This window comes from Struthio camelus, chromosome 3 (genome assembly GCF_040807025.1).
Source record: "Struthio camelus isolate bStrCam1 chromosome 3, bStrCam1.hap1, whole genome shotgun sequence".
NCBI classification, from domain to species: domain Eukaryota; kingdom Metazoa; phylum Chordata; class Aves; order Struthioniformes; family Struthionidae; genus Struthio; species Struthio camelus.
The window spans coordinates 139,405,687-139,423,490 of NC_090944.1; the positions used below are offsets into that span (position 1 = coordinate 139,405,687).

Consider the following 17,804-nt stretch of genomic DNA (forward strand, 5'->3'; position numbering starts at 1 on the left):
CGGACGAGGACCGAGTTCGAAGCGGGTCTGCTATCCGAACCGTCGCTGGTTCGCCGTTAACGACGGCGCGGCGGCCCGCCGAAGGCCGCGCTCCGGCCGCGCCGTGCAGGCCGGCGCAGCCCGGCAGCCACGTGGCAGGTGGGAAGCTGACAATAAACGAGAGCGCACCCGCACCGCTCGGGTGCCAGGAGAGCAGCTGGTTGCTTGCCTGGCCCGGAAGGATTTTACGCTGTTCCCTTTCGCACGGCCCTCGACGCTACAACAGCCCCGATTAATAATAATTATTATGATTACACATATTAACAGCAACAATAACAATGATATCAAGAGCTAAATGAGAAAATCAGCTTGCTGCTGACAGAGTATTTCCTAGGCCAAAAGGAAAGGAACTGCGACCTGTATTTATTGCGGCTCCAGGCTTAAAACAGAACGGAGAAACGGAGGTAGCAACCAAAGCTGCCCAAATTTCCAACTCAGGGATGCGATTCGGGTAAACTACGGTTGCGGGCCAGTGCCCTTCTTATTACAGGGAGGTTTTAAATCAACCCCTTCATGCCCATGCAAGGCCAGTAGCGCCCCGCTGCCCGGGCACCTGGGCTGAGCCCCCCGGCGGCAGAGTCCTGCGTGGGAGGCGGACGCATCCTGCTGCAGGCGCCGCGGCAGTCTGGGCCCACGCCGCCGTTTTCCCCGTTATTTTTCACCGTCTTTACCAGCTTAAGAAAAGAAGCAGATCCCACACAGCTTTGTCTCTGCAGGTAATGTTTCTCGCTCGATAGCGTTTCCAAGAGAGAGGCGGCTGAGCGAGGCGCTCAGGCAGGGAATCAGCAAATGAATATCTTCACCTCTGTGTATCTTAAATTTTCATCTGAGCCTTTTGCTGTTAGCATTTTTCCATGTTGATAGCTATAGTGTTGGATCGTTTCTGGCAGATACCTGAGCACTTTGGAAAAACCCTCCTGGCCACATAGCTCTTAAAAAAATGCCCAGCTTTTCTACTTGCTGGAGTGGTTAGCTAAAATAGATGGGAGAATTTCCTTGAAGAGCAGAGAAGGAAATAATAATAATGGGGAAAACAAATCTTGGAATGTGCCAAGGTCAGGCCACGATGACCTGACCAAATCTGACCCTGAGTAAGACATGGAAATATCAGGTATTGGAAAAATCATAGAGTTCAAATACCGAGGGCAAATTACTCTGGCCACACCTCTCCTGTAATTCCCCCTAAGAATGGAAAAACTGCATGAACCTGCGTTACCTGACACTTGTTTCAAAGCACGCTGAAATCCAGGGGAACCTCTAGCTGCCAGCTTAAATGGCCTGATAAATATTACTCCTGGCAAGGGAGTAATGGTATATACAAGCTGTACGCTCATCCATGCATGGGGCAGGCCATGGCCAGAGTTCAAAGGCTGTCAGAGTGGAAATTGCTCAAATGCTCCTAGAGCCGCGGGGAATGCCTATGCCCTGGAAAGCCCTTGGTGGTGGTGGTGATGCTAGGTGAAAGCATCGCAGGAGTGGTGTTTCTCTCCACCTCCTCCTTGACCCTCACAGGGCAAAGCACTGTGTGGTTGAATGCACCAGCTGTTGGCCATTGCAGGCACACTCGTTGCAAATTAACCCCAGACTTCTCCAGTTTCATCTGGAGAAGATCTGTTTTCCCTGCTTCTGCTCCCCCAGCTTGGAGATCCCTTCACAAAAGCTATCTGCCTACAGGTGTCTGCATTTAATGCTTTAACTGGGCTTGAATGAGCTCACGCACCTCCGGTCTACGGGGTGAGGAGTGGGATGCTGGCAGGGTGCTGCCCTTGGGGCAACAGAGCTGGAGCTGGAGGTGTTTCTATCATGTAAGTCATTTTGCCTGGTTGAGGCATTGCTGGCACTGGTGCTGCGACTATGGGGCCTCCTTACAGGAGCTGGGGATGGAGGCAGGCAGAGCGGCGCCTGCCAAAGCTGCTGCTGGGCAGGGGGCAGCCATGGAAACCTGAGAGTTTTATGGGGAAAAAAGCCTTGTGCAATGGTCTAGCCAGGGCTGTGCGTTGGTGCCACTGGCCATTGCCAGCCATAAGCACCACTGAATGTGTCTGTGGCTGTCCAGAGCCTTGCTGGCACTGAAGATGGTCCCTTTGGTTGGGAGAGGCAGTGCTGGACCCTCAGCGGCAGCCTGAGGAGCCAAATGACCTATAGCTGCCTAGTAAACATTCCTGCACATCACAGCCTATTCACACACATTGGGCATGACTGTTTCCAATGAGATGCCATCTGGAATAAGAACAGGCAACTTCAAGCATGTATTTGAGCATTCGGACAAGCTTAGAAAGCAGGCAGGAACGTGGAAGCTAACATTCGGCTGTTTCCCAGGCTCACGTACCTAGAAGCCAAGTGCTCCAGCTAAACAGATTGTGCCCTATTAAATCAAAACAGTGCATCGGCAATAGCTTAGCTCACAAGATGTCATCTGGATCATCATCGCACAACAGCGTGTCCATTGGCTATGGGATACTTCCCCTGCACTCTTAACAAAAATGTTTAACATCTCGCCGCCTTCCTTCTCTACCCCAGGCATGTTTCAAGGGAAGAGAGGTTAATTCCATAGGAGAACAAACTAATTTCCACAAATTAGAACAGACCCTGTTTTGATTTTAAAAGACCCAAAATATATCTGGTGTTTTGCTGCACTTAAGGATCTAGCACTAGAGGATTCTTTAAAAAAAAAGAACCCCCTGTTCACGTGACTTCTCTAAGTCATGCCTCTTCGCTGAATTCTTCGTTCTTGCAATAGGTCTCGTCAGAGATCAGTCAAATTGGGGGGAATGATGTAAACTAGCAAGCCTAGCCAGGGGAAGGACACGCATTGCATAGCAACTGAAGCAACGAGCGCTCAAACAACTGTACACAACGCTAGTGCAGGGACCCTGGCGCACGTGAGATCAGGTGTTTGCTGAATGGTGGGAAAAGGTGCTTCTGAGGCCTCTCTCCAGCAGTGAGCATCTGAAACCTCAGACTGCAACTCTGCGGTCCGCTGCCGCTTCAGTCCAAAGAGGCTGTTTCCCCTGAGTTTCTTATCCTCACTCTTTAGGGTTTCACGCGTTGCTATCGTCCTGCGGAGCTGAGGACTGGAGGTGGTAGTGAATGTTTGCTTTTGATGGCAAGCCTTAAAGACAGCAATGTGCTTTGGGGGTCCCAGCGGTTCGGGCTTTCTAGTATCGAAGATAATGTGCCGTTCAGTCCAGTTAGTGCTGGATATACAAATCATGCTGAGTTAGGCTCCAGAGCCCAAGCCCCTGCTGTAAAAGCCGGGATTTCACAGTGTCCGTGTTCGGGCAGTGTGGGAACGACTGCCGGTGGGGCAGGGCAGAGACAGGCTGGCCTCGTACTTGTTCTTGCTGTTTCTTGCTATAAATATGCCTGACGAAAGCTGTCTCCCCAGTTCCCTACGTGCGCTATTTTGCTGCCTCCGCCTCTCCTTTCTCTTTATGCTGAGACCCTGGGCTCTTTGCATCTGGAGTGGGCTTTTGTCCTGGGATGCTGCTGTGCTCGTACAGCTGCAGGCGCAATACAGGGGTCCTCATCCATCTCTGGGTAACCCTAGGAAGTAACGATGATAATATACCATTTCTTTGAGAACAGATATGTGAGCTAAAGTCAAAATCAATTAACCCGATTCTCAGGTAGAGTAAAGCCATTTTAAGCAGCTGTGGTAATGGAAAGGGACTTCATAACTACAGCAAATTATATTTATAGTCACTTCAGGGAAGTGTTCCTAGACCTTTCTACCTCAGGTTAATTGATGGACGTTTAACTCGGGGCATTGAACGCCATTACAAAGGCTACAATAGACTCTCCTTCCGTGTGTATTCACAGCTACAAACTCAGCTGACATCTAGTCTTCTCAATTTGTTGACTCCTAGACATTTTCCAGTGCAAGTATGCTTACGTTCTCTGGCAACGGACTTACCCTTCTTTGGAGACCTTTCAGGGCTGTCTGCCACTTACAGGCAGCAAACCGCTGCTCTGGGGCAAAAGGGGAGAAGGCAGTAATCTTGCTCAGAGGGAAAGGCTGAAGAATATCAGCTTTTCAAGGACACCTTGCATGGCAGAGGAACGCAGTCTTAGCATATCTATCCAAATTCATAATGCGCTTGTCGTCATGGTATCTAAGCGTTGCATAATGGGTTTAAAACCAGAGCAGCGGCCTGGGGCTGTCGTTTAAACCTACTTATGTTTTGAAGGCTGAGATGGGATGGGAGAGATGTGCAGAGATTTAGAAGGGGCATTCTAAAACCAAGGAGCTGCTTCTAACTCATTCGTAGCCAGATGTTGCCGACTGACCTCGACCCATTTCTTGTAGGTTGAAAGAAAGAAGTAGGGGGCAGAAACAACCATGGTCTCCCCCTTCTCAGCTTTGCTCCTACACCGCAGGCCCTGCTTTCCCCGTGGTGCTTGCCCAGCCAAACACGGCCACTTCACTCATTTCCCCTGCACCAACCTCAAGGACTTGCTGTCAGTTCAAAGCAAAACCCCACCCCAATCCCACGGCAGTGCCAGAAATGTTAGCCTTTTCTTCCCTCGTTCTGCTGAAAAAGCCTCCCGAGATTTGCACCCCCTGAAGGCTGCACATGCTAAACCCAGGCGCCTCCTGCTCCTCTCTCCCATAAACGGAGCAGAACAAGCTCTCGCTCTCCTTGAAAGCGAAATATAGTCTCCAGCCCCTGGCCGAGTCTTGTTGTCCTTTCCTGAACCCTTTCCAATGTTTCAGCGCCCTTGCGAGGAGCACAGACCCGAGCTGGGCACGCAAGCTGCCCAGGGCCAGGCAAACTTTCTTTTTCATCAGAAAATGCCTGTGGATCAAGGCTGAGCAGAAGAGTGCCAGGAGCAGAGAAAACCAGACAGAACATTTTTATGTGGCAGAGATTTTCAGCAAGAAACAGCTTCCCCCATCCCACCCAATCCCTCCAGCTTTCTGCTTTCGCATAAATAAAGCTGTAACCGATCACTTGATCAATCTCAGTTTGATATGATGACAGCAATACATTATATTCTACATCAGGACTAATGCATTGCAGTCCATAATCTGCGCTCCATTATATTGGTTAGGCAGTATAACCACAATGTGACTTTTGCATATTCAATCTTGCAGTGTGGCTGAAGGAATTTGGATGGGAATTTGTCTTCCAGAAGCCACGCTGAAACGTTGCCTTTTCATTCCACTTCATAATTAAAGCCACTATTGGAGCATTAGCATTTCCTGCATGGTGGAAATTTGTTGTCTGACCAGCTCTAATTAAAATCCACTTGTTTGAATGGGATACACTTACCATATAGACTAACTAAATGGCCCGTCGCATTTATTATATACTTTATTATGCACACATACATGTTATTATATATAGCTCCTGGTAGACTTTGGCTCCTCTGGAAATGGTATCAGTATTGATAACAACACTAAATAGCTCTGTGTTATACTTGTCACGCAGCCAGGCTTTAATCCTTTTAGCCAGGCTCTAATAAAATAATACAGTGGCACAGATAAAAACTCTTGACGACAGCAGAGGCTTCTCATGCGTTCACGAGCTTCCCCTGAGCGATCTCCTCGGTTCAGAGGTGGAAATGGAGCTTGCTCTGCTTCCCACTCCTGTTCAGGCTCCTCAGCTTTCCGAATGGAAAGGGGTTCGCTGCCACGAGGGCTCTGGCGCGAGCGTCCCTCCGAGCTCCCCGCAGGGAGGGCTCCTGCTATTCCCGAAACAACATTATGCTTGATGTCACCCAGAGACGGGCGTTTTTTTCCGCCCGCTTCATTTTTTTGCCGAAATTAATTTGTCGAGCTCCAAGAGAAATCGCTGCATTTAATACAGTGAGGCTCAGCTCCCCCAGACCCATAAAATCCGGGTGGGTGCCGCAGCAGAGGGCAGAACCGTGCCCACCACTTTTGGCGGTGCTGCCTGGCAGAAGTCATTTACCGCAAAGACTGTTGTTTGTTTGTGCTCCTCCCAGGCGTCATTTGGGATCGTAATGAAAGTGCAGAGCTAACCCTGGCTGGGGGGGGGGGCCTACCCGCTGCATTTCCAAGTTATGAGTTTTTTCCATTTTATTGTTCACGTCAGAGTTTCACTCTGAACCTCCGCCTCTGTTCTGCTGTGAATACTAATCAGGTTTAGTACGAAGCATCAGTCATAGCTGAGCTCTGCTACAGAAAATATCTCTGCGCAAGGCAACAATTCTTCAATCTTAATGAAGTCTTGCACAGGAAAGCTGTTCCCGTTCTGCCCAGCCGAGAGCTGGGAGGCAGAGATGAACTTTAGACTGCAAGCCCCAATAAACAGGGCTATTTTACATTCTTTCCTTGGATCAGGCAGGTCCATAGGTGCTGCTAATGGGCTTTCAGCAATTCCTGCTGACTTGGCGAGCCTCGAGGAAAAAAGTCCCTGGGTCCAGACACAGATGTTACTTCTTCTCCTGAATGTACCTTTCTTGACTGTTATTACGGCTGTGCTGAAGATACGTTGCTGTGGGGGAGGATCCGCTTTGTGCTTGGCGCTATATAGACATGGCAGAGAGATGGGCCTTGCCCCAAAGGCATCGGGGTCTTTTCCGGTAGCTTTGTAGTGGGACGTTTCCCGAGTTAAAAACGTTCAGAAGAGTTGTAGCTCTCGTGAGACGACAAAATAGTCAGGGATTTTTGGAACGCAGCTATTACGTTTTAGGACTGGCTTTCCAGGGAAGGAATCCGTAAGTAGAAATGCTGGACTTTCCTCTTCCTCCTCCACTGCTCCTGCTGGTGTGTCCTACACCCAGAGCAGGGCAGCCCCAGCCGCTTCCAGGGAGGGGGCCCTGCAATTCCTGCGGCAGGCAGCTCTCTTCCACTGGGAAGAAAGAAGCCGGGCCTTCACCTCGATGAAGCAGTGTTTGCAGCCGCCTTTAGCATGGCTAGCAGGTGTGCGGGAGGGCTGAGGTGAGAAAGAACCTCTCTTCTGAGCAGCCAGCCAAATGTCTTGGAAATGGCACGTGGACTTCCCTATAGACCTCCCCTTATTAAAGGGGGATCCCAGGGCTACACTGCTCTCATAGGGAAGGACTTTTTCTCATTTCCAAGTGTAACTTCCCTTGTTGCAATTTGTTTCCTTTGCCTCCTGCCCTTTCACTGTGCATCCCTGACGTAGCCCCTTTACACAGCTGAAGACAGCAATAAGACTTCTCTTTGAGAGACAAAAGAAACTGAGGTCCCTTAACCTCTCCTCATGCCCCATGTGCTCCAGCCCTTGGACCATATGAGTTGTCCTTTGCTGGACTCATTCCAGTTTGTTAATAACTTGTCCTGGAGAACCCCAGACTGGGCTCGATACTCCAGACGCAGCCTCCCTAAGTGTCAAATACAGGGGACTGATCAGTTTGCTTGACCTTGCGTTGAATTCGGCCCCATAAGCACTTGTACCTTATCATCACAAAGACCCACTGCTGGCTCGTACTGTTGCCTGGGGTTATTCCACCTCTGGTGCAGGGCTTTGCATCAGCAAAGCTAATACAGGTTATGATGTTAAGCGCAGGCTCCCGTCTCCTCAGCCTAATAGCAGCGTAATCTCAGCATCTCTCTTGCATGCATTGCATTCATGAAACTCCACCAACCAAACCTTGTGTGAGAGAGCAGTGAAACGGGGAGGGCTTGCGGGGACTCCTGCTTTGCCTGGAGATGCTTATTGTCAGCTTTTCTAGCCAGAGAGCAGACAGGCAGTCTGACGTGGCAAACTTCAAGTTTTCTAATGCAAAGCGTTGTGTTCTCGTCCACAGAGATAACGCTTTGCAGAGAGAAGAAGCGTGTCTGCCGGGAACACCCAGCCAGGGCTGCTAATTAGCACCTCACAGATCCGTGAGGAAGATCATTTTTCTTTCATGAAGAAACTGGCTTAATGTGCTCTCGTACTAGCAAAAAGGGAGCATTAAATAACTGACAGGAGAAACGGCTGCAAGGTGGGCAGGTCCAATGTGGGCAGAGCGGACCAGTGTGGGAGCCATGCGGGGCGAGCCTCCGCAAGGGCTCTGAAATGCAGAAGGGAAGGGGGAGAGCACGGGCAGCTCTGGTTTCCCTCCACCCTGAAGAAGTTATTGCTTCAGATAGTACCATGGCCTAAATGAAAGGGATGACTCACCCCTCTTAACGGTTTTAAAGCATCATTGGGGGATTTTTATTTTATTTTACCTTTTTTAGAAACCACGTTATCAGCTGGGTGTAGTAGGGAGCTGGGTGAGCTGTAAGACGAATGTTGCTAAGAAATTCATGCCCAAGGTGGAATGAACTCACTGCAGAGAGAAGAAATAAGATAGCCAGCCACGCATCCTGCACCGCAAACGGCACCCCCTGCTTCCAGACACGCTCACGCCTTCCGTGGCTGCAGTTGGTGAAGCTCAGTCAGATGGAAAGAAGTTAATGTTTTGTGTTCTCCTCCCCGAGTAGCAGTGAATTAGCACTCCCAGGGGCAGCAGGGGAAAACCTTAACTCATTTTCTGCCTTTGCTTTTGAAATCACCTGGGGGGGGGTGGAAACTGCAGTTTCTACCAGCACGTAGGGAGCCTGATCTCACCATTCACCCTGGGAGGATTCACCTGCCAAAAGGAGCTAAGCCTAATGTCCTAGCCTTCACCCGTGACCACATGGCCATGAGGTAAAGCAGAGAAGTAGGAAGCCTCTAAGGGGGGGGGGGAGACTGAGATTGCTGTTCACCAAGATTAATTGTAATGCCGCTACACAACGGTCTGGGAGGCATGAGAAGGCTGCGGCACTGAGCTGTTTCGACAACAGTGCTTACCTAAAGCAACACCATGTAATCGCTCAACCAAGACACAGCAGCAGGTTGTTGTACAAGGAGGTGCCTTTATCAAGCAATTGCTTCCATTAGCAGCAGTTTCTGCTCCACCAAAAGATCACCTCTGTTAAACAGCTAATTTCCGTCGGTCCCCTTTGTCAAGTCAGGATGAATTTTGCTGCTCTCCCGTCAGGATGAATTTTGCTGCTCTCCACGTGAGCCCTTTGAGGAGCTAAGGGATCTTTGCAGCTGGAATGGTTTGTGCCTTATCTTTGTGCCTGCTTGAGAAGGGCTTTTTCTCTTGCCCAGATTTGCTCTGAAGCTAAACTTTTGAAGCCATAATCATAAAAGACATGCAGAGGTTTGGTGGGAGTCAGAAAAAGCTGGCAAAAAATACTTCTGTCAAGCCTTTCTCACCAAAGGTTTCTCAATGTTACATCAGTTTTCCATTTTGGGGGTGGGGTTCAGTTAGAGAGGGGGAAAAAAAAAAAGATTTCCAAAATATGGATCAAAAAATCAAACAAGAGAACGCTGTTCTGAAATTGTTTTTAAGAATAAACAATTTCTTACTGGAGCAGGGAAAACTGCAGGAATTTCAGGAGCAGATGAAAGCAGACGCCAATTGGTACAACAGGGGAGGAGCAATCCTAAATTCATGTCTAAACTACTAGGCTGTGAGCTGGCTGTCAGCACTCAGGAGGGAGAGCCCTGGGGGGCATACAGAAACAAGGTATGAAAAGTATCTGCTCCACGCACAGTAGTCAGAAAAGCAAATCAAGAGCTGGGAATTGTAAGGAAAGGAATAGAGACGAAATAGAGGCTATCACAGCGCTTCTGCAACTCACCCGTGGCTTGCCATCTGGCTGCAGACATGTCTGGGGTCAGGTACCTCGTCCTCTTCTTCTTTTGAAAGAGCCGAGAAAGTTTGGTGATGCACACGGACAACGCAGCTGTCTGGTAGCGGCACTGCTGTGAGGTTTTATTGCAGTAACATCCAAAGGTCACAGTCCCTCTGAATCAAAAAAACCACATGGCAAGTAAGAAGAAAATTGATGATGCGTCTCACTGCATTGTTATTGCTAAATAATGTCCACCAAAATAAGACAGAGGTAAAGCAGGAAAGAAAAATCACCACTTCTTACATATATATATATGCACATATCCCAGCGACCAGAGAGGGGAAGCAGCTACCCTGAGAGCAAAGTAATGCTTGCTGCTGAACTGGATGATCTGAGCGTGGAGGTTGTGGTCAGGCTGGATGTTAGAGGGTGCTGGTGCCGCTGGAGCAGGGGACCCCACGTCTGCCTAGCACAGCCCCCTCGCGCATGCCGGCTCTCTCGGGAGCCCTTTCTCCCCAGAAAATGAGACTGCACCCTCGTGCTTGTGCTGGGTATTGCACCCGAGAGCGGGTAGGAGCCAGCCCTCCTTGCAGACGTCCTGGGCTCCTCTGCCCGCAGCAACAGGGCAGTGTCCCTTTGGGGACCTGCGGCCCTTGCCATGGGCTCCCACATGCATTGCTACTGCTGCAAAAATCCCGTGGCTGTTTGGTGGGGGTTTTGCTCTGGCAGTAAAATACTCCAGCCAGTGCCTCTGCTGGTTTTGCACGGGGACTGAGGGACCAGTGGGCTGTGCAGAATGGGTTTTTTTCTTGTGATTATTGTTGTTATTGTGGTGCCCAGAGCTGGGCCAATGAGGCAGAAAAGCTCCCGAGTTATGTGAGGGAACCTGTTGAACCAACGCTTCTCTTTCTGGGCATGAGGGCAGCGTGGCAGCGCGTTTGAAGCAGGACTAGGAGCGCTCCTAGTTGTTCCCGGTGCGGGGACCGCCCTGAGCTCCGCTGCTCGGGAAGAGGTGGCCGGCCCTTGGCTCGCCGCTTGGCGCCTGCCGCTCTTCCCGGGCTGCCGGGACAACACGAAGCAGCGACGGACGCGCAGAAGCCACCCACCTCGCCACCTCGGGGTGGGAGTATCCGCATCCCAAGCTTGGTTATACGGCGTGATCGCACGGTTGTTACTTCTTGCAGGTGGGTTTGTCGTATAGGGGCCGGGGAGCGGGGATTTAAGACGTCCTCTCAGGTGCCGAAGGTGCAACGTGCGGGGAGCACGGCTGGCTCGGGCTGGCCCAACCTCCTCAGCGAACCAAGATCAGAGTAGCTGAAAAGGGCAGTGTTGTTTTTGTAACCGACCTCCTCGCCAAGAAGGGCAAGCTGGGGAAAAACGTATCTGCGTCCGTTCAGGCAGCGCTGAATACACTGGAGGGAAACTGCCGTCTGTTCGTGGCTTTTGTCAACGGGGGAAGAGGTTGAATTCAGGCAACAAATTATACACAAGAAATTATTTGCCAGACTCTCATTACGAGCCCTACGGAACGGAGGAGCTGAAACATCGGATGCAATTAACTTCATGTTATAAAAACCCTGTTGGGAAGTAAGGAAGGCCCAGATCCTGCCAGCTGTGCTGACGGCTTTAACAGCGACTTCCGCCTGGGTACGTCTGCACGGGGCGAAACCCGGACCTAGGCAATACCAGCGTACGCCTGGGGAACAAAGCAACGCCCCAGACCGACGCAAGCAGAGCGAGCGCAAGGGTGAGTTTTCAGCAGGACTCAGCGTGGCCCACGGTGCTGAACTATAAAGCTCACGAGCATTAGCACGGGAAAGGATTTTTAAAACGTGTTGCAGTTGGCAGGACGTCGCCGAGGGCAGAACTAGGCCAACACCAGTTTTGTTTCCTACTCTGATCCTTCATTACAAGGTCTTTGCTCAATTCATCTAGTAAAGCACGCCGGGACCAGACACCGTGCGAGAGCACACGTGCCGCTCAGCGCAATTTTATTCCAAATTACGTTCTTGCCCGCTCTTATTTTTTAGTCTTGTTCCAGCTACGCTTCATTGGCCAATGTGAAATATGTATCTTCAACTTTTCGGGACCTCAGTTATAAATAAAAACGGTCACAGAGACTGTTTCTTTTCCTGAATTGTCAGGGAAATGAAAAATCACAGCTCTGGCTAGAGGCAATGGGAGGAAAGGAGGAGTGCTGAGTTTTTGCAACTGAGTTCAAAGCTTTCCATGAAGCCTTTTGGAAGTCTAAGTTCATCAAGAGTGCTCAGGAGCAAATATTATATTTTCCTTAAGAATACACACGTCGAGCATTTCCAGTATTTATAGCTAGCATCTATTCAGAAAGTTTTTAGTGCTTTTAAGGTAAACGCTGATCTTAGAATAAATCAGTTTAATTAACCAAACCCAGAACAATGTTGGTATTAACATCTAGGAAAACAGAGACGCAAATCACTGCGATTATCCCCTGAAATCTCACACTAACAAAGCTTAATAACATCTGCTGCTTTCTCAGCTAGAAAAGAAAGCAGCAATAAATGAGAAAACAAGAAAGAGCCCGCTGAGATAGGGGCCTTGAGAATAATTCCTCCAGACTTCTTTTCTTTTTTCTAAAACAGCAACTGTGGCGGTGACCCTCAGAATAACCCACAGGGATGATTCAGTTGCGCAGCCTGTAAACAGCACGGAGCATCTTTCCATCTCCTCTGCACGCTGCAAGGTGGGACAAATCTGCTGTAAAACATCACTTGTAACGGCCGCTGATAGACATCAGTCATTTTGTGCTTTCAGGGAGGGGCTTGTTTAAGAAATAGCTGAGACCACGGCTGAGAGGTAATTGCACTCAACAGCCTTAAAAAGAGGAAGGTACCAAAAGGTACTGCTTTGTTTTCTCGAGTGTTAGAAGTACCCAGCCTACGCAACTTGGGTAAATAAGAGGTGGAAGAGCAAGCTCTAATAAGGAGGAGTGCAGGGTGCCTGCGACCAACCAGCGCATCCCCAAGCCCTGATGGCATTTAGGAATAAAGGCCGCTGCCAAGAAGGATCTGGTTCATGCAGCTTTTGCAAATGCAAACTAGGCTCTGTGGACAAGGCTGCTGCGACCGTGGCAGCGGAAGGACTACGCAACTGTCGAACCCAAATGCCTTGTACCGGGCACAAGCGAGCAATGCGACAGTCATCCTGCGTCAGACAGGTTGAGGGTGGCACAGGGGGTCAGTTGTCGCGTTTCTTGGGGACCAAAGGGCTACACTCCCGAGCAGCAGCCGCTGCGGTTGTGCGTGCAGGCTGGCAGAGCGTGTGCGTTGTGTTTGTGGCCCGTGCTGGACAGGGAGCAGAAAGGGAAGCAGTGAAATCCGCAGCGAGAGGCTGAAATGGTTTTGGAGCAGGGCCAAATGAATGGAAACGAGGGGGGGGGGGGGAAAAAAAGATTCTTGCACGATCCCTGGGGAAGCCAAGGGTAGCAAACGTGAATTAGGCTTGTTTCACTGATCTCCCCGAGATGCCCCCTTCCCTTGCCTGTGCTGCAGAAACCCCAGCAGAAAGTCACTGTGATGCTTTTAAACAGGGGTAGGAAGGGAAGGCCACATGGAAATTGGGTAACTTTCCATGAGATGCTCTGCGATGGCAGCTATTTCCTGGGCTGCCTCCTCTCATGATGGCTTCGCTACTTTTTAATTGGGTACAAGACTACCAGGGTCAGGCAAATGAGAAAAAACCAAGGGAACAGACACAACCATTCCTACACGATACCCTTGTCAGGCGCTCATTAAAATCACCAGGACCTTCGCTCTATCATCTGCAGAAGTCTTAACTATCAGTGCTAATTGCATCTGGGGATTTGTTTAATTAAGTAAGCAGATTAGCGCAGAGATCTGCAGGAAAAAGCTGTTGCTTGGCCTTAACAAGTGCGAGCCGCAGTGAGGACGCCGCTACGGATGAGCCAGTGGCTGGTGGGCTTCCAAAAAGCCTCACCAGGCCCTTGCAGCCCATGGGCCACAGGATCTGAGGTCCAGCATTTGGCTCTTCATCACTTGTAATTTGCTGGGCAGAATCAGGTGGCCGTATCCACACCTACGGTATAAACCTGCCTATCAGGTTTTTACATCAAAAGTTTTAAATTGCAGCTTGATTTCCAATCTATTGCAGGGGAAATAACCACAGGAGGTTGGATCCGTAGATTCCAGCCTGGAGTAAACGCGGGCTCCATAAAATACATAACAAGAAATGACATTAAAGGAAAAGTAATTGCCATTGCAAAAGTCAAGTACGCGGAATTTAGCAAGTGACAGATGTAAGGTTGCCTGTGCAAACTTCATTCTCCCCGCACGCATCATTAAAGTTGTTGATTGCAATGCCATGTACTGTTTTGGTTTTTTTTTTCCCCCACCACAAGCTAATGCTTCTCTCATGGAGGAAATCTGATTTTTTTTAATTACATAATGTTAAACTATAATATATTGTTAATGCAAATTCCTGCTAAGCAGCCAGGATGACAAACGCTGACAACTCAAAAGCGGCTGTGTAGTGTTGTCTGCAACACTTGAGCTGCACTGGTTTGTGCTCTGCTTAATTATCTTTGGAAGTAGCAGAAAACAGTAAGCAGGGTTTGCTGTATACAATATCCAGCACCTGACATTACTAGGAGAGAGGGCTAATTATAGATTAGGGCCTGCTGAGATTAGCGTCTTGAAGGGAGTCTGCAAAGGACCAAAGCATGGCACTGCACTGTGATAGTTCATCAGTCTCTGAATCATACTGAAATAAGAAAAATGCTGAGTGCATAAATGATACAGAACTCACCGACTTTGCTAGCAGTGAAATATTGGAGCAGAAGGGATAATGCTGCCTCTGGACACAAGCGCAGAGCTAAGCACCAGCTTTGTCCTTGCCTTGGAAAAGAGGGGAACACGCCTCAGATCCAAGGATGCGTCCAAAAAATCCACACTCTGCCTGAAACCACGTGAATGCCCTAGCAACGTTTAAAAAGCAGACAACTGCAGCTCGGAAAGCGGAACACCTTTTTGCGCTGCGCTTCGCTCCCGTGCTCGCGGTGTGGCAGATAGGGTCTCAGCTGGCTCCATGTCCCGCGCCACTACCAGGGTCGGTGCCCTCGGGGGGTTTCCCCCCCGCAGAGCCGGCAGTGCTGAGGGGTGGCCGCAGCGTGTTTTGCTTCGCCGAGGCAGGAATTGTATGTACTGAATTGCACAATGATATATCACATTCATGTTGCATGTATGTGTAATATATATGTCCAGCACGTTAGTTACATGGATGAGAGTTAGTGGAAGCTGAGACTGTTTTTCCAGTACAAACTTAAGAAGAAGTAGAAGCGATGTGAGGACTATTAAACTTGAACTTAATGAATGGCATTAGGGGGGCTGAAGCCACAAATAGCTCTTTGGACCGAGTGGAAGCGCTTGGATCTGGAGTAATGCCTCCCAGCTGGTGCCGCACGCTGTGCACTATAAATATCCACTTAAAAGGAGGTTGCCTCTAACATGAAAGAATGGGAACATGTGGTGATCTAGCTGTGAAGGCGAAGACTCCCGTTCGGATCCGCAGAGGAAAGCAGCTGGGAAAAGCAGAGGCAGCAAAGCCGCCGCTGCTGTCGGTCCCAGCTGCGTGCGTTGTGCCGAGCGCTGTGAAGCTCCAGCTGAGATTGCGCCGTCGCACCGACGCCAGAGTAGGCCAGGCCCAGGGAGGCTGAATCCTTCAGGCCTTGCTTGAGACTGGAGCTGTTTGATGTTAAATTGGGGGGAGGGGGGAGAGAAGGTTGGATTAAAAAGAAGACCAAATGACCCGCATCTGCCCTTTTGCCAAATGAGACAGTGCTGTGAAATATTTTTGTTTTTTCGAAAGTTAACATTTTGTACTTTTTTACGTTTCCCTGTGGATAAGAGAGTAAAATGGAGGCGATAACTTAGGTTTGCAGTCCCACATGCCACAGCAAGCCTGTTCCCACCCCTGACGCCGCAGAGTCACAGGGTAACGTGGGCTGGCTGGGAGCTCTGGAAAGCTCGAGTTCAGCTCCCTGCTCCGAGCAGCTCCAGTTACAGTCAGCTGCCCCAAGCTGTGTCCAGCTGAGTTTTGACTATCTGCAAGGAGGGAGATCCCGCAACCTCTGCTGTTCCAGCGGGCATTGTGAAAAAGCCATTTCCCTGCAAAATGGAAAGCCTTCAACTTCCTTGCTGAGGTTGAAATGTCCCTAAACAAATTGCATGGACCTGCAGAAATGCCAGGCCTGGGAGTCTGCCTCATCTGCCGCGTGGGGTTTTTTTGCCAGATGTGCTTTTACGTGCTGCTGTAGTGTGTACAGTTGGATATCCTCATCCAGCATCACCCTCTTCCTTCAATTGATTTTAGGAACTGGATCAAGTCCTGCATTTTGCTTTCATTGTTTCTAGCCCTCTCAAAGGGTTTTGATCTTGACTAAAAGATGGGTAAATTACTCCAAGGCTTCTTAAAGACCTTAGCCTGGATTTTAAGCGCTCAGCACCCATCAGCACCATTGGAGATAATGTGGCGAAAGGATCGTGGCAGGTCTGGGTCCAAGTGCCCAGAGAACTTTTCAGAGGTTGAGGGGAAGGAAGATGTAAAAGCTTCCCTTTAGGCACTTTGCAAACTCCCTCCACCTGCAAATGCTCTCGAGCACAAGAAGAGCAAATCAGTAGATGTACCCACATGCATACATACACACGTATAAAAATACATAAATACACATACACACACATATATATGTTGTACTTATCTTGAAGAGTCACTATGCACTTCTATATGGTCTGTTTTCACAGAGCATTTGCTGTACTCCTCCAGCACTCCCCTGGCTTTCCCAGTGCCGGTGCCTACTCTACAAATGGAGGAGCTGGCTCAACCAGGAGTTTTGTCCTAGAGCTGGCAATAAACCCACCTTTTGCAAGCTTGCCTCCAGGGCATTGATCTGCTGCTCAGCTCTGCTCCCCTGTGGACTGAGTCACTCTGAGTCACAGAAATCCTAGAACAAAATGATACTGAGATTCTTCTACCCAAGAAATAGTCATACCGATGGGTATCAGACCTAGAGCGCTTGCGCAGAAGGAGCTACCGGAACAAACGGGCCAAGTTTTTCCACATTTCCTGCTTCACTCCGTTGATGTTTAGGTCACCCCCCCCGCCCCATGCCACCTCCTTGCACTTCTCCATCAGTGTACTGACAACAGCAGGCACCCAGCTCTGACCTACCCAAAATAGAGCCCTCCGGACTCCCCGGCCTTTGTCTCTGTGCTGACCAGGATGCAAATCCAGCCTCTTATTGTTAGGAGCAACAATTGCAGAGGCTACAAAATGCAGCTGCACAGGTTTTTGTGAGTGCGCAAGGGTGCAAGTGTGAGAGCACAACAGGCAGGGTGTCTTGCATACCTCTTCCCAAACAGATTCCCCCTTTATCTGTGGGTACATCTGCCTGCCACTGGGACCAGCCTGCCCACATAGCACTAGCTCAGGTGTCAGCCCAGGATACGGCATCCAAGGGGGAAGAGCCATGCCTAGGACCCGAGATCCATCCAACCTCACTTCAGACACCTAGGAATTAAGACTGCTGCTCTGAAATCTTCCCCAGAATGGAAACGTCAGGTGGTATTGATGGCGACAAACATGCTTAATGCTCTTCAGTCATACCCCCTCCCTCAAGAACCAAAAGCAGGAAAAATTCAACCTCGTGTCTTAGGAAGATGCTGATGCTGAGAACTGCGCCATCCACTTCCAGCTGTTCCCTCCACATTGCAGGCGATCTGCAGCACCTGGAAACCATCTTCTTATAAACTCTCTGATATGAAATGTGAGTGACTAGTGAAAAAAAAAAAACACAAACAAAGAGTTCATTTTAAAAAGCAGTAATAGTTGTTCTTCTCTGCTTTGGATTGCTTAAGGGGGACAGTCACTTAGATAATGCCAAATCAAACCACAGATGTTTCTGTGGCTGGTTGAAAGCAAACAGGTTTGTGCAGGACTTCAATAAGTCCTTCTCTACAGTAATGGGAGAGATTTTGGGTGCAGGACACTCTGTTTACACTTTCATCACTGTCCCAGTTCAGTCAGCTCCTGTGAAATACTGACCCACAGCACATCGTGTAGGCACGGGCTGGGGCACACCAGGCAGCTGGGGTCTTGCCTCCCTTCCGCAGTCATGCAAGGT

At 49.6% G+C, this 17,804-nt stretch overlaps 1 long non-coding RNA gene across 2 annotated transcripts; it reads right to left on the bottom strand.

Annotated features, from left to right (window-relative positions):
• Positions 1 to 141: 141 nt before the first annotated feature.
• LOC104151813 (uncharacterized) lies at positions 142 to 15,655 on the bottom strand. 2 transcript variants are annotated; one of them, XR_695857.2, is made up of 3 exons: positions 14,435 to 15,655; positions 9,641 to 9,807; positions 142 to 3,585 (listed from the first exon to the last, which is right to left on the bottom strand). It is a non-coding gene; the product is annotated as an uncharacterized lncRNA (long non-coding RNA). The 2 variants fall into 2 exon arrangements; XR_011140555.1 differs by having other exon boundaries at positions 10,741 to 15,655.
• Between the last annotated feature and the right edge of the window lie 2,149 nt (positions 15,656 to 17,804).